Source organism: Silene latifolia, chromosome 11, assembly GCF_048544455.1.
Source record: "Silene latifolia isolate original U9 population chromosome 11, ASM4854445v1, whole genome shotgun sequence".
Lineage (NCBI taxonomy): Eukaryota > Viridiplantae > Streptophyta > Magnoliopsida > Caryophyllales > Caryophyllaceae > Silene > Silene latifolia.
In genome coordinates, this window is record NC_133536.1 from 76,902,763 (window position 1) to 76,919,846 (window position 17,084).

The 17,084-nt window shown below is 42.7% G+C and overlaps 1 non-coding gene across 1 annotated transcript; it reads right to left on the reverse strand.

The window, feature by feature from the left end:
* Window positions 1-16,271: 16,271 nt before the first annotated feature.
* On the reverse strand, window positions 16,272-16,378 carry LOC141615595 (small nucleolar RNA R71). Its single transcript, XR_012530009.1, has one exon. It is a non-coding gene; the product is annotated as a small nucleolar RNA R71 (small nucleolar RNA).
* Window positions 16,379-17,084: the final 706 nt, after the last annotated feature.

Below are 17,084 nucleotides of genomic sequence, written 5' to 3' on the forward strand. Positions count from 1 at the left end.
TCCTCAACTGGTGATAACCCGACCTCAAATCAATCATAGAGAATACCCCTGCATCGCTCAGCTGGTAAAAAAGATCATCAATCCTTGGCAAAGGATACTTGTTCTTCACCGTGACACGATTCAGCTCCCTATAGTTGATGCATAGCCTCATGCTCCCATCTTTCTTCTTCACAAACAACACTGGTGATCCCCAAGTTGACACACTAGGTCGGATATAACCCTTGTCTAACAGATCATGTAACTGTTTCTTCAACTCTTCCAGTTCTTTAGGTGCCCCCGGTATGGTGCTTTAGATATAGGACATGTCCCCAGTTTAAGTTCCACATTGAAGTCGATATCTCTCTTAGGTGGTAATCCCGGTATCTCATATGGAAAGACATCACTAAACTCCCCCACCACATGTATATCAGATGTTGTCAGCTGTTCCGCGTGCCGATCTCTCACATGGCAAAGAATCAAGGGACACTTCTTCCTCAAACATGACTTTAAGGTCATTACCGCGATGAACTTACACTTTGGTCTCACAACAAACCCCTTATATGACACCCTAACGCCCTTGGGCCCCTTTAAAGACACTTTCTTTTGTCGGCAGTCTATCTTAGCATCATACTTACACCAATCCATCCTGACAATGACCTAAAACCCATCCATAGGAAACTCTAACAAGTTGACCGGTAAGTCTACCCCTCCAACCAACATGGACACATCTCTATATAACTTGACACAAAACACCGACTCCCCGGAAGGTATAAACACATTATCTTTTATAAGCTCAAACTCCCCCAAGCCCATAGATAAAGCATGGCCTCTAGACACGAAAGAGTGTGTTGCCCCCGAGTCAAACAAAATAAAAGGAGGTGTATTATGAACAAGAAAGGTACCGCTAACCACATGAGCGTCATTCTCAGCTTCATGTTTACCCATCATAAAGAGCTTCCCGCTGCTTTTCTGGCCTCCACCCTAGACCGACGTGATTGAAGTAGTCGGCTTAGCTGCCAAGTTCTGACTCACACTATTGTTCGGGCGCTGATAAGATCCTACACTGTTGCGGTTGAAGCCGCCATTGTTGTTGTTCTGCCCTGCACGGTTACCCCAAGACCCAGATGGCCTGTTACTAGCAAAGCTCTGGCTCGGAGTCTGAGAGAAACTCCCCTGATAAGCTCCTGAAACTCCTCCAACTCTGGCACTGGTACAGTCGTACCTCTTGTGACCCATTCCTCCACAGTTGAAGCAAGTAAGGTTGGAGTTGTCACTAACACTCCGACCACCACCCCTTCCCCATGCTTGAGATTCCCAGAAAACCCGGATCCTCCATAAAATGCCTTAGACTGACCATAGCTGCCCCTCTTGTGGCCCGACTGGTTGCCACTCTTACTCTCTGCTTTCCTCTATTCAGTGGTGGTTCATTCCGTAGCCTCCTTGGATAGATCCACCAACCTCTCAACTTGCCCAGCCCTCGAGTACACATCTTTCAAGTCGGTGATGACCCCAGCTGGTAACCTATTCATGATCTTAGGTGCCAACCCCTTCTCGAAACGAGGAGCCAAACCTCGCTGTCCTAGCTGCATGTCTTCTGCGTAGCGTGACAACTCAAGGAACCGGTGGTAGTACTCCGTAACCATCATGTCGTTAGTCAAGGTGAAAAATCAAACTCGAATATCAACTTGTGACGGATGTTTTCCGACACGAATTGCTCCCTCATAGCGCTCTTCAGACCTGCCCACGGTATGGCACCAAGCCCCTCATCCCTATAGTATGCCCTGGCATCTTCTTTCACGTTTTGCCACCATACTGCAGCCTCACCCCTCAGGTAGTACACCAACTGTTCGACGGCTAACTCCAGCGGACACTTCACAACCTCAAGGAGACTCTCCATCTCATGGTGCCATTTATCAAGCAGCTTAGGTTCTCCGGTCCCCTCGTAAGTTGATGGGTTAAAGCGGGCAATGATAGTGCTCAGGTGGGCTGCATCACCGGTTTCTCAGCCCCCTTACCCACATTCTTAAGATCCTCAAGGAGTGCTTCCTACTGCTCGATCATATGGGCTACCTCCTCTGTGGTCATATCAAAGGCTTGGATATACGCTGCTGACCTCTTTGGCGGCATTTTGAGCTAATAAAAGCAGGGAAACGTAAGCACATAGCCTATGGCTCAAAATAAACATGATCCTCCGCCAAAGAAGTACTCTGCCGAGTCTGGTGAGGTACTCGATCGAGTATGGACTACTCGGTCGAGTATTACTAATACTCGACCGAGTATTCCACTCCAGTAGCCAACGTCAAAAACACAGAAAACATGCTCGGTCGAGCATGGATGATACTCGGTTGAGTATGCCTCACTTGGTCGAGTATTACTAATACTCGATCGAGTGATCATAAGCAGTAGCTACTGTTACCAACACCCCAAACAACACTCGGTCGAGTGCTTGGTTAGTCGGCCGAGTATCCCCTACTCGGTCGAGTACCCGCCCTACTCGACCGAGTCATGCCAAAAACGAGCTGCAACTATTGTAAACATACTTAAACATGCTTTTCTATCAAAATATATACATATGTACCACTACCCTTTTGAAAGCCACGTATTAAACAGGTAACATGTTCAACATATTTAATGCTCAAGATCTATCACATACGAATTCACCTTCCACCTTTCATATATTACCATGTTCCAACACTTTCACCATTCATCCAACAACTTCACATGATTAAAGTTATAGGTATCACACACACATGACTCAACATACAACTGTTCCTTAGACTTCCCCCATGTGACCGGCTTGAGATCGTAAGGGCCTTAATGCGACTTCGGGACGTCTCCCAAGTCTTTGCGGTAGCTCCAAACAACTCTCCCTATGTTCATTTTATTTGAACTCCCTATGTTCATTAGGTTCATTGGTTTTACGTTCTAGAATCATCGCTTTGATACCACTTTGTGACACCCTCACATACCAAGGTGCCTTACCAGGACCACCTTAGCATGAGAGACCGTCACCATCTTGGTTGCTCGAGGTTAGTATATCAAAGTTACCAATCCAAAACATAATTATTAAAGTATAAATAATTTAACGGTTACATACTCCAAATTCCAAAACCAAAGTACATGTTACTAATGTTCAACAACTAAAACTGAATGATAAAACTCTTGACAGCGGAAGCTAGACTCGAGTAATGACTCCTCATGACGGCCCCATAGCTAATGAACATCATCACCTGTCACAATCTATTCACCATCCTCGAATGGATCACCACAGATTTTACAAAACAACAACGGGGTCAGTTACTGTATAATCAAAATAAGACAAGTACAAAAGACAAACTGTTGATCATCATCCACCACCAACTCCCAATCATATATCGTAACTTACTACACACTAAACTGTGTAGCCCTGCCAGATTACCCATCGCAACAAATAATCCTCACCACCAGTGGGGGACCGCAGCCAATCCCCATCTAAGCCCCCGCTCATCAAAGAGCGATAACCCTGTTCATTATTGTGCACATCCCCTTCTGTGGCGGGTTCCATAGAGGGCGAAACTAGGGCATGAAGCCACTCCCGCAAGTGACTCCACTCAGCTGAGGACGCACCTCACGAACATCATCATCAACCATCACAACACCACCACCAAACTCCAAACAACGATCAACAGATAATCACAATATCAAATCGTACAACAATTACCATATAATCTTATAACATTTAAACAGTAAACCGAGTAGGGGAAACCCTACCTTAGCACAACTGCAATGGGATACACACGGAAAACAATCTAGAACAGCTCCTCTACGAAGTCCTCACCTAACAACAATCATATAATTCCAATTACCATATGCAAAACCCTTTTTTCCCCAAATCACAAATTAGGTTAAGACCTAAAAAGGTAAAACACTAGAATCAATGAAATCCAAGGCTTACCGACACCAACAATGCAATGAATGATGAAGAAGACTCGCTAATGATCCACGCACTTGAGAGAGATTAGGAGAGGATTAGAGTTACGTTAAAATGTTTAGGTTTTCTAAAAGTGATTAGAAACTGATTAACGCGTCTTCTATAACTCTAATCATCTCTAAATCAAACCGCGGAAATAATACTCGTCAGACTGGATACTCAGTCGAGAATAGAGTATACTCATCCGACTATTCCTGAGCAGTAAACTTTCTAGAAACACACGACACCCTTACTCGGTCGAGTAAGCCATATTCGGCCGAGTAACAGACTTAGAAATTTGTGGTATTATAGAAGGCAAGTGCTAACTTTTTCCATGAATCAATACCAAGAGTAGCCTTGTCTAGGCTCTTTAGCCATTGTTTTGCGGTTCCGATCAAGGAAAAAGGAAACAACACCCGCCGAATTTGATCTTGAGTCACTCCGGTTTGAGAGATAGCATCACAATAGTCACAAAAAGTCTCCATATGTAGATGAGGGTCTTCACTAGGAATCCCCCCAAATTGACCTCTCTCAACTAGTTGTATGAATGCGGATTTTGCAATGAAATTACCGGTTAAGTGAGGTGGTGTAAGAGTACCATTTGGTAGGATCTCCTCGGTAGGTACAAAATGAGATGAAAATTTTGGCATTGTGGGTTGATTTTGTGGTTGGTTTTGAATTAGGTTCTCCTCTCCTTGTATTGCAAAAGGCTTGGTAAATACAACACTATCCGATTGGACAACACCAATATTCACAATTTCTCCAATACATAAACTTGTCGAAGCCCCTTTAACGGTTCTTCTAATATTGGTCAAGGTTCTTTCAATCTCGGGATCAATAGGCAAAAGTCTACCTTGTGATCTCCTAGACATGCAAAAAGCAAACAACTAGAAAACAATTAAAACTACCTTGAGGAGTTTGACTTCCCCAAGGTTAAGAAAGACACAACTAAAAACAACAAATGAAAACAATTCAATTGAACACCGTCCCCGGCAACGGCGCCATTTTTGGTGCGGTTAAAACTTTGTCGTCAAAGTCAACCAGCCAAAACAATATTTATAACTAAGCAAACTACTCTTAGTAGAGTGGTAAGTAAAGGTCGGATCCCAATGGACAAGTATTGAATTAAGTTATCGGTTGTAGAAAGCTATGTCTTAGGGTGTCACAAATTGGGTTGAGATTTGAGGTATCAAGCTACACTACTTTAACAATCAAATGTAAAGAGAAGAAAGCAAAACAAGCAAGTAAAGTGGGGGTTTGTAAACAATGGATTAAGGCACTAGGGTGTCCTGGGTTCATAGGGGATTCATTGTGGTGATCATACAAACATGTTTTGATAGTTGCAAGCAATTATTGTCGTAATGGAATCGAGTTAGTTTATGTCTAACGATTCATAGGAAGATTTGGGTCCCGAAGCCGAGTCGGTGAAGACTGTACAACACGTACAAGTCGACTTACTTTCTTCCTATTTACTTCTATGCATGGTCTAACAAGACTCGAGTTAGTTTATATCTTACATGTCTTGTTGAATAGATAAGAGATGTGCAAAATGCAAGGTTTCATAGTCTAGCATTTTATCAAGCATAACATGTACATAGGTTAACACTATAACAAGCAAGCAATATTATGATAACATATTGGATTAAGTATGAATCTACACCCATGTTATAGTTCCCCTAATCCCCCATTAACCCTAACTAGGAGACTACTCACTCATGACTATGGTAAACATGCTAATGAAGGTGTCAATCATATTAGCAAAGTTAAACATGGTAATAAGTGTTTTGAAATTCCCGTCAGTGATCCGTCAGTGTTTTGAAATACCGACGGAAATTCCGTCAGGACCGGTTTTTTACTGACGAAATAAGCTGACCTTGTTTCCTGAGCGAATTTCCGTCAGTAAATGGAAATACCGACGGAAAAGCCGTCAGTATGGCCTTAAATTTTCCGTCGGCATCCCGCGTTTTCTTTGTAGTGTAAGGTAATAATTAAGCAAGGGTAAAAAGGATTATACCAACTTGAGGATGATCCAAATAATAAGCAAAGAATAACAAAAGAACACTTGATGAATCATGAAGAGTTGTCAAGTCTTCAATAAACCCAAATAATCTTCAAATTACCCAACTAAAACTAAGAACACTTGAAGGATTAAAGTGGAATTAAGATTTGATTAATATTGGATTAAGAGATTACAACTTGATTAATAATATATAAACTTGATTAATACTAAATTATAACTTGGTAATTAATCTCCTTACACAATGAGGTATTTATACTAAATACAAGTATTAGGGTAACTAAGGGCTTAAATGACGATTAAGTCCCTAAGAAGATGACTAGTGCTTTGCAAGTCCTAGAGAGAGCTGTCCGGATTGTCATTGAAGTGAACTCCTGCTGCCCAGGGATCCGCTCGACCTGAAGGTGAGATGCCCAGATTGAGCCCTGAGCCACCCGACCTGGGCTCGGGACGCTCGGATTGAGGGCTGAGACGCCCGGATCAAGGCTTGAGACGCCCGGATCAAGGCTTGAGACGCCCGGATCTTCGATCATCTCTTCTTCTTCTTTGACTACCTAAGGATCCGTGGGGATGCTTGGAGGTCGTGGGGGTCTTCATCATTGCCCATTTTACTTCATTTATTCACTTAGGTCTTTAGTGATGGTCTCCTCTTTGATGCTTGGTCATTAGATGCACTCCATTTAGCTTGACTTTGCTCCATAAATACAAGGCTAGCCATCCTCTCCTACCAAGGACACAAAACCTCAAAGAATATGCAAAGTGGGGAACTGAAGATAAGAAACGACCCTAAATAGTATTAGAGAGCATAGGCACGAGGCTAGTTCGGGGACTAAATGTGCACAAATATGTGTCACATCAACGGCCTTGACAACGTGAATCCACGGGCGTCCCAAAAGCATATTGAAAGAGGCGTCGATGTCGACCACCTGAAAACTGGCTTGTCTTTCTGTGGACACAGGGAGCCCACGGGGGCACTTGGAAAATAAGTGTTTGCATTTATGGAGTCGCCACCAATTTATTGTGGAAAATTGGAAACCCTTCGAATACTTCGCGTCATGTCAAGACACAAAGTAGTGACATGAACACTAAGAACTCGTACCCTTAGCATTCTATGTCTAGACTGACTCTCGTGGATGCCAATGAACACGGATGTTCACAGAGATCTGGAGTAAGGGGTAAGGGTACGTATTAGGAAGTCCTTTTAATGAACACCTAATCCCGCCCGCCTCGATAGCAGCCTCTACTAATGATTAGGGAAATCGCTCATACTCGATATGCTGTCGATTACATGCATGCAATGCAACAAATAACGTTTTAATCCTAGCATGTGAGAATTAACTAAGTCGGTGAACATGTATTTTAGCACTCATTAATGTCGAAGTAGGGATTTAGAATTAATTACATGTGAGAACAAGTAAATAAACCATAAAATACAATAATACGATAAATAAATTGCGATAAATAAATTGCGATAATTAAAATTACAATAATTACAACGATCTAATGATTTACGTCAAAAATATATTTAAGACGGATAATTTGAGAAAAAAACAAGAGAAAATAAATTAAGATAAACACGGACAGATTAGAGGTGATATTAGGATTAATAGTCGATTAATACGTAAACTAATGAATTAGGTCAAAGCAAGAACGGAAGTTCAGAGACAGAGCTCAACCCGGAACAGGCGCAGCAATGCTGCGTCTCTTGGAAGAGGCGCAGTGGTCACTGCGTCTGTTCCTGAGGTGAGTTCTGGCTGTTAAGTCATAACTGCGTGTTGTTAATGTTCGTTGGTGTGTTTAATGATTGATTATCGATATTTGACTCAGATGAAAGTGATTTAATATATTATATACATATGGAATTGGTCATAAAAGCGGTAAAAACAAATTAAACGAATTATAAGCGAATTAAAGATTAATTGGAAATTAGTTACAAATTAATTAGGATTGTTTAGGTTAAACTATACGAAAGTTGTGATAAACAGATGAAAACATATACAAAAGTCGAATTCCAGAGATTTGATATGAACAAATCGAATCTCCAAAATCCGGGTTTGATTTGATGACGAAAACCCGCAAATATTGATTATTAGGGATTTAAGTCGGGATATAAAGGTGATGAATTATTATGAACTACGAGTTATAATTATTATATGCGAATGAATAAGAAGAAAATAAGAAAAATAAACAAAAGAAGACGAATTAACAGAGAGGCGAGGAAGAAGAAGAAAAGCAGGAACTGCGGCAGCCTCTGAAAGAGGCGCAACAGATGCTGCGACTCTTCGGAGAGGCGCAGCAGTTGCTGCGTTTCTTCTCGACGTCTGCCTATAGTCAATCTGTAAAAACAATTTGATAAAAGGGTTTTAGAAATCGTTCTTAAGCATATTTTTGACGTAAACCTTACATTAATTGGTACAATAATAAAATACAATAATAAAAGATGGGATTTACACCCTCAGACTTACATGTTTGAAGAAACGAGATTAACTAAGTTAACGTTTAGTGATTTCTCGACTCGAATGTATGATGAAAGTGCCCTCTTAAGAGGATTTAGATTAAATTGATTGATTAATTGAGTGTAGTTGGTCAAATTGGTCGGTCATGCAATGTGACTGGTACTCAGAAGGATCCGAGATTACGTAGTCGATTGATCAAGCATGTAGACATCAATAAGCTTAGAGCACGGTCTTAGCATGCAAAGGCAGAAGAGAAGGGCGGACACTCGCGTAAGAAATATGAGGAACGAAGGTCCCTATTTATACTAATCACACGGAGGAATTATGGAATGACTAAAACTTTGGAATCGAAAAGATCTGAAAATACGTAAAAAAGAGCTGGGGAAGAGGCGCTGCAGCCACTGCGACTCTTGGAAGAGGCGCAGCAGGTGCTCCGTCCTTGCCCCAGAGGTTTCCTCCTGCGGAAGAAAGATTTCCGCGTTTCTTTTATGGAATTGCGGTAGATCTCAACTTCCTTATTGCTTAAAATAAGATTTTCGGGAAATTTTATACCAAAAGAATATAAAATTAAATTATGGAATAGATATCTGGAATATTCTAGAACATTCCGACTCGGCATTTTAAACGGTTTATTAGTAAATGAAGCGGTTTTTGACCCGGACTCCAAATGAACTCTAATTACTGTCAAAACGACCGTAATGGCACGTAGATGACGACCAAGGGGTAGACACAAGTATTTGAGCTATCACTTGACGATAAACTTACGAACTGTCATAATTCGTTTCGTGGACCAAACATGCGGCCCAATCATCACCGGGTGGCTTGCGGAAGGTGCAGAAATGAGGTATCTAAAGAGCCCCCACTTTCACTGAGGCTTGGACAAGGCGCAAGTCAAAGTATAGCCATCAGGTCAATCGAATATTACAACCCGACGACTATGGCGACGCGATGCGGCTCAAGGGGTCTGAGCCAAGGACCTATGGTCGGGAATATTTTAGAGTCTGTCGACTATCGGGGAGGGTCGTTTAAAGTCCATTAGACTACGTAAGGAGGCTCGCCAGCCATAAGAAGAAACCATACCTGAGACTTCTTTCTTTGAACGAATAATATTGAGGTCAGCAGGACGTCGGTAGAAACTGCTGGGGAGAATCTGCTTGCTTCGGTCTCATGCGAACTTTATCCATCGAGAAGTACAATCGGCTGTCATGAACTCTCGCTAGGGAAAATAATAGGGTATTGACAGAGGCGTGTCGAAACGCCCTCGGAAATCCGTTCGTTGATGCAAGCGAAGTCTTGATGAAAGATCCTTGCTAGGAGATAAAATACTGTGATGGCTCACAGTTTACTTGAAGATAAAATACTGCGATGGCTCGCAGTCTGCTCGAAGATAAAATACTGGTCCGGACAAAAATAAATGCCCAATAGACCAAATATATGATATATGGTGTTGAAGAATAGGCGCACCAAAGATGGGCCCACAAATAACGAACTCATAACAAACTTTTGAAAATCGAGCTAGAGGGAAGCTGGGGAAGAGGCACAGCAAGAGCTGCGACTCTTGGAAAAGGCGTAGCATCTGCTGCGTCCTTTCCTGAGCTCGTCCCTGTCTGAGTAAAACCTCGCGAAAACCCATGTTTTATTCATTATAACAAAACACAAATTCTCCTTAAACTCTCTCAAATTCCAACCATATTTCGTCAAAATTTGATAAAACCATTCCATTAATCATGACTAATCGAGGTATGTGTCTCATTCTTGCTTTAATATTTGTATTTGCTTGATTTTGATCGAAAAAATTAGGGTTTTCAACCCGATTATTTCGAAAATTTGGGGCTTTTCCCCCAAATGGATTTTCCTTGTAAAATTGACATTAGAAATATAAAATTGGTAGTGTTAGGAACATAACCATGTATTCTTTTTGAATTTTCGTTGATTATTGAGCATTTGAGTGAAATTGAGACGGTTCCTCACCTATTTTGAAAATCACTTCGAAAATGGCCTTAGGATTGCCCATTTTTGATGAAATTTGGTTTTTGGAATCCTTATGCAATGGGTAAACTTCCTACCATTTCGGATTTTTGATTTGTGACGGCTTTTTCAGGACACGTTTCTAGGGCATAATCGCCTATATAGTGAAATGCTGCCGAAACTTTGACTCAAACCCATGACTAGGCTCGGACTTAGACTTGGCTTGACCGAATTTACCACATGAGCGGTCGGATTTTGAAATAAATGGCCAGAGATGGCGACGAAAAGTCCATCTTCGAGGCTTTAAAGGTTTAAAACCACCTTCACCGACGATTGTCGTCATTTGACGCGGCCTAATTTACTCTAATTTTGCAGGTGACGTTGCTTCTACGTCAGGGAGGGCTCCCATGGACGTGGACACCGACTTCGACCCTTCTCTCACTTTAGAGGAGGTGTTCGAGGAGGTTTTCGAGGAGGTCATCGAGGAGGTCCCGAGGCGTGCCAACGTTGGACGAGGTGGTCGCCAGCTAGTGGGGGCACCTGAGTGGGCTGAGAAATGGGATGGTCGACATCTCATTTGGGCAGCAGAGAGCCACCTGTCTTACATGACGGCGAGGAGTATGGTAAGTCTTGAACTTGTTATTTCCTCATCATCTTTCCTTATTCGTTTGCGGCTTCATTTCTCTTTTGCTTTGAGCTAACGATAGCTTTGCGTCGAATGGATACAGGAGGCTGGGAACATGAGGTCCTTTTTCGAGTATACGATGATGATGGAGGCCTACAGAGCTTTGACGGAGGAGGAGAGGGCCATCATCGAGCTGGGAGCCTTCAGAGCTTTGGTGGGAGCGTAGAGGACGATCAAGGAAAAAAAGCTTTGGGCTAACCTTTGCCTGATTCGAGCCTTCCTTGATCGATATTGGGACATGACCTCGACCTTTCACATGCCTTCCGGGGAGGTCGGGGTCACTCTGGAGGACTACGACATGATCTCTGGTCTGCCGTGTAGAGAGGAGGCTGCGGTGTGGCCGTCGACGGCCATGAGGGTGGACTCGGCTGAGGCCAGGAGGCTGATCGGCTGGAACCTGGCAGAGGGTGCTGCCACCATTCCTGGGTTGGTGCCGGGTACTTATGTCAGGGACTACTTTGCGGGTAGGACCCCGGCGTTGGCGACGATGGACGGGAGGAAGGTGGCTCCTCCTGCTTGTATGGCGGAGTAGAGGGCTCGTCTGTGGCTCTGGTGGTTCTTGTCTTCGCTTTACCTCGGAGACAAGGGGGAGAGGCTGTCGACGAAGCTTCTTCCATTCCTTTATGACTTGAGTGACCTAGGTTGGTGGGACTAGGTTACTCCTGGCTTTGCGGTCCTCACTCGCACATGAGGCCATGGTTCATCCTGAGCTGATGGAGAAGGGGACTTCTCCTGCTACTGTCGGTCCTGGACTGCTACTGGAGGTATCAAACCTTTATTGCGTATCACGAAAGATCATTACTTCTTCTTTGATATCGAATTGTGAAAGATCATTATTGATTGTCTTGTTTTGCTGGCGTGGGTGTACTCCTACTTTCCGGGCTTTGCGCCCAAGAGGACGGAGCCTGAGCCGAGGGCTTACCCACTTGTGAGGGACTGGGTGGTGTGTCGTAAGAAGAGTCAGCGCTCTTCTTATGATGTTTGTCCACAGGTCGTGAATGCCCTGAAGCTGAGTGGTGTAAGTATTTTAAATCACTTTTCCTTTACTATTTTTCAATCTTTCTTAGAAGTGATCACAAGAATGACCCCTTTCCCGCTTAGAGCCGATCATAGGAATGACCCCTCGTTTTCTTGTTTTAGTGGGTGCCCAGACCTTGGGTGGACTACCCCGACGCTCCACCTTTCGTGACTGAGGTCCTTCGACTTAGGAGCTCGAGTCGGTTTCTACTGAGGACGTCCATGGGTCCAGTGTGGTACCTGGTCGAGTGTTTGACTCGTCAGTGCTCTCGTGACGCTTTCACGGTTCCCATTCATCCTCCCGGGACGAAGTTTAGGGAGCCTTCGGATGCTGAGAGAGAGGCTGACATGGCGGACGTCGGTGATGACGCTCTTCTCCTTCCTGGTAAGGAGTACTCTCTGTTTGTTTGCCAGAGGTTGGCGTACTGGCCGATCGTGGTAAGTATTTCACTTTCCTTTTTGAATTGATTTGATAAACTGATGAATGATTGTCGAGTAAAGAATTTGTTTGAACTTTGCAGGAGGTCGAGGTGGCAGGCGTCGAGCCCCCAGTGTACCCTGAGACCCTTGAGTCCACTCACGCGGCGGGGATGACGACGATCTCCGAGCTCCTCGACTTCGGCGAGGAGGTGACGGACGTGGGCCTGGAGGAGTGGCTGCACCTAGTGAGGAGGGTAAGCCCCCAGCTTCGGTTGTCTTTTGCTGTCTTTGTTGCATAAGAATGCATTTTGTTCTTTATTGAAAACCTTTTGTTTCTTGAAATGCAGGTTGCGTCGTCACAACATGTGGCGTTGTGGAGGGTGGCCAACCGGCTACGTGCCACGGCCATCGAGGCACTTGCAGGTGACCGAGGATGACAGGTATGAACCTCTCATTCTCTCTATTTGAATTGTGTTTTAATTTCTCGCGTTTTGTTTAAAATAGTTGAAAAGAGGCATTTCTTTGTCACTTGCAGAGGGAGCACGACCTGGAGCGTGAGCTGGCGCAGTCCCAGGAGGAGACAGGTCGCCTGTTGAGGGAGTTAGAGGTCCGGGATGCCGAGATTGCTGCCCTCGAGGCGACCGTGGCCGAGTTGAGTGGCGACCAGGAGTAGCTGCTTTGCTTGCTTGTTTTTGTTGTTGGTTGTCTTGTATATACATTTGTACATTTTGGACCTTGTTTTGTACTTTCGGACCTGTTTTGGGCGAAAGCCCCCAGTTTGATGTATATATGATGGCCTGAGTGCCTTTGCTGCTGGGTTGTCTGTTTGTTCCTACAGGTTAGCTTAGAAACAGGTTTGGTAGATGACGGTTTATGACGTCATGCTGCGGAAATTTACACAGAATTAAACGTAGAACACATAATATACACGTGACTTAAATTAGCGCAAAATGAGAAAAGGAAAAAAAAAAAGGTGCCCGTAAATGAGCAAAAATGACATGAAAATGCGAAAAATTGCCCAGAAATGAGCGAAAATGACAAAAATGTCAGGAAAATGACCGGACGGTAGGGAGGGCTACCCCCTTAAAAAACGTAAAAAGAAATGTATAAGTTTGAAACGAAATGTGAAACATGGAGTGAAATGATTCCCCTAAAAAATAAAATAAAATGAAATGGGTAAGTGTGTCGTTTGGCGCGAATGTCGATGTTGTCTCGAAAAGCGTGCTTGGAAAATTAGGAAACATAAATTTGGCAATTTAACAGAATTACCAAAATAATACCTTATGTGACCATAATTAGAGCTTATTTAGTCCCCGAATTAGCCTTGTTCCCATGCTTTTTAGTGCATATTTGGGTCATTTATTGTCTTTAGTTCTTTGTTTTCCATATTCTTTGAGGTTTTGATCCCTTTGTAGGAAAGGAGTGCAAACCTTGCATTTTCATGGCAAAATGAGGCTAAATTGATTGAATCCAATGACCAAGCATCAAGGAGAGACAAGATTAGAAAGCCTTTATACATACTATAGTAGATGGGCAATGATGAGAAAAGATCCTTGCATCCCCGAGGAAATCCCCAAGGATTTTATGAAGAAAAAGGAAGAAAAGAAGAAGAAACAAGACTGCCTAGCAATCCGTGCGGATTGCCTAGAAGACGCCCGTCTTCACTCTACAATCCGTGCGTCTTCACCACCAAGACGCCCGGGCAAAAACTCCAGAAGACGCCCGTCTTCACCACCAAGACGCCCGGGCAGAGACCACCAAATCCGCCCGTCCCGTGCTAAAGACGCCCGGATTCCCAGGCAGACCCATTTCGTCTTCTTCAAGCTTCAAGGAAGGATGCACATCTTCTTCTAGAGACCGGAGTCTCCCTAGAGACCGGAGTCTTTCCAAAAAGACCGGCGTTTCCTCAACAAGGGACTTAATCGTCATTTAAGCCCTTAGTTAACCCTAATTCATGCACCTAATCCCCACTATAAATACCCCATTAGTCTAATTAGAAGAGCATGTTCTTCTTAGCAATCTTTAGTGTAGTTAATATCAATCAAATCTCTCTTTAATCTTGTAATCAACATTTAATCAAGTTTTAATATAAGTTTTATTTCCTTAATCTCTCTCTTGTTCATCCCTTATTTTGGGTAATTGAAGATTATTTGGGTTATTATTGGGAGATTGACAACCTTACAATCAAGCATCAAGTACTTCTTTTATTCTTTGCTTTATTATTGGAATCATTAGTAGGTATAATTCTCTTAATCCCTCTTTAATTATTGTTAATCACTTTCATTTATTCATCATGTTTCACTTTGTTAGTATGATTAACAACCTTGCTAGCATGTTCAACATGATAATGAGTGAGTAGTTTCCTTAGCTAGGGTAAATGGGTAATTAGGGGAAACCAACATGGGGGATGATTCATGCTTAAATTAATATGCTTTCATAGTTTATTTGCTTGCTTGTTGTGATCTCAACTTATGCACATGTTATGTTTGATGAAATGCGAGCCTATGAATCCTTGCATTTTTTTACCCATCACCTATCTTTTCAATGAGACTTGTAAGACATAAACCAACTCGAGTCTCATTAGACCATGCATGTTGTTGAGTAGGGAAGACTAAGTCGACTTGTAGGTGTTGTACAATCTAATCGATTCGGCTCCGGGACCCAAACTTTCCTAGGATCGTAAGAAATAAACCAACTCGATCCATCACAACAATAATTGCTTGCTTATAACTTGATAATATGTTTGAATGATCAATTCCCATGAATCCCCTATGAACCCATGACACCCTAGTGCCTTTTATCAATTGTTTACATCCCTTTTAATTCATCTTGCTTGCTTACTTTCATTGCTATTTAGTTTAGTGATCTTCTACATCAAACCCCAATTGTGACACCCCTTAAGACATCACTAGTTACAATAGAAATCTCATCTCAATTCCCGTCCCTTGGGATCCGACCTTTACTTGCCTCTTTTCTAATCGTAGAGTTGTTTGTGAAGTTATAAATTGTGTTTTGGTCTAGGTGCTCCTAACGACAAGTAACCGAAAAGTAAGTCCGACCAAAAATGGCGCCGTTGCCGGGGACGGTGTTAACTTGATTTAGATTTTCTTATGTTGTTATTAGTTGTGTCTTTCTTTCCCTTGGGGAAGTAAAACTCCTCAATGTTTGTTCTAATTGTTTTCGAGTTGTTTGATATTTTGCATGTCTAGAAGGTCACAAGGTGACTTGTTACCCTTTGATCGCGAAATTGAAAGAACTTTGACAACCAATAGAAGACTTGCTAGAAGAACTTTGAGAGGTATTGGTGAGGTTGTAGATATTCAACCAAATACTATTGAGTTCATCGACCCTTTTGCAAGAGAAGGTGAGGAGAACCCAACACAAAATCCAACACAAAATCAACCCACAATGCCTAAGTTTTCATCACATTCCGTACCCACCGAGGAGAACCTACCCAATGGTACTCCCACACCACAACATCTAACCGGAAATTTTATCGCCAAATCCGCATTTATCCAATTAGTCGAAAGAAGCCAATTTGGGGGGATGCCTAGTGAAGACTCTCATTCTCATATGGAGACTTCTTGTGACTATTTTGATGCGATTTCTCAAACCGGTGTAACTCAAGACCAAATTCGATGGGTCTTATTTCCTTTTTCTCTAATTGGCACCGCAAAACAATGGTTGAAAGGCCTTGATAAGGCTACTCTCGGAATTGATTCTTGGAAAAAGTTGGCTCTAGCTTTCTACAAAAAGTTTTATCCACCGGAAAAGACTAACATGCTAAGAGCTCAAATCACGGGCTTTAAGTAAAGGGATGAAGAATCTTTGTATGAAGCTTGGGAGCAGTTTAAGGGAATTTATCGCTCATGTCCTCACCATGGACTTAGCGAGTGGTTCTTGGTACAACAATTTTGGAACGGACTTTATGAAGATTCAAGGAACATTCTCAACATGGGATCAAATGGAATGTTCACCGAAGTTGATGACAATCAAACTTGGAACAAAATTGAGGAAATGGCGGTCCATAACTCACAATATAGTAGACCTCGCAAGGCTACGAGAGGAGGAAGCATGAAGTGGACTCCATTACTCAATTGGGTGCTCAACTTAGTGCTCACATTGATACCATCAATTTGAAGTTTGAAAAAGCTATGGCTAGACTTGAAGAAGCCTCAAAATCACCAAAGCATCATGTTAATGCCATGACGGCATCTTCATCAATCCCAAGTGGGATATGTGAGAATTGTGGAACTTTGGGACATGACCAAAGTGAATGTAGGGGAACAAATGAACAAGTGAATGCTTTCCAAGCATACAAGAGTGGTACCCCTTATTAAAACTATTACAATGAAAACACCAAATTCCATCCAAATCTCTCATACAAAAGCCAAAATGTTCAAAACCCTCAACCAACATACACCCCACCTCCCATGAGAAACCAAAATCAAAGACCCTTTTACAACCAAAACCAAGGTTACCAAAATCAAACTCCATACAATCAACAAAATGACCAAGGTTTTGATGTTCAAAAAGCGGTCCTCAAAATGCAAAAGAATCAACAAGAGTTTTTCACTCAAATGCAAAAGGATA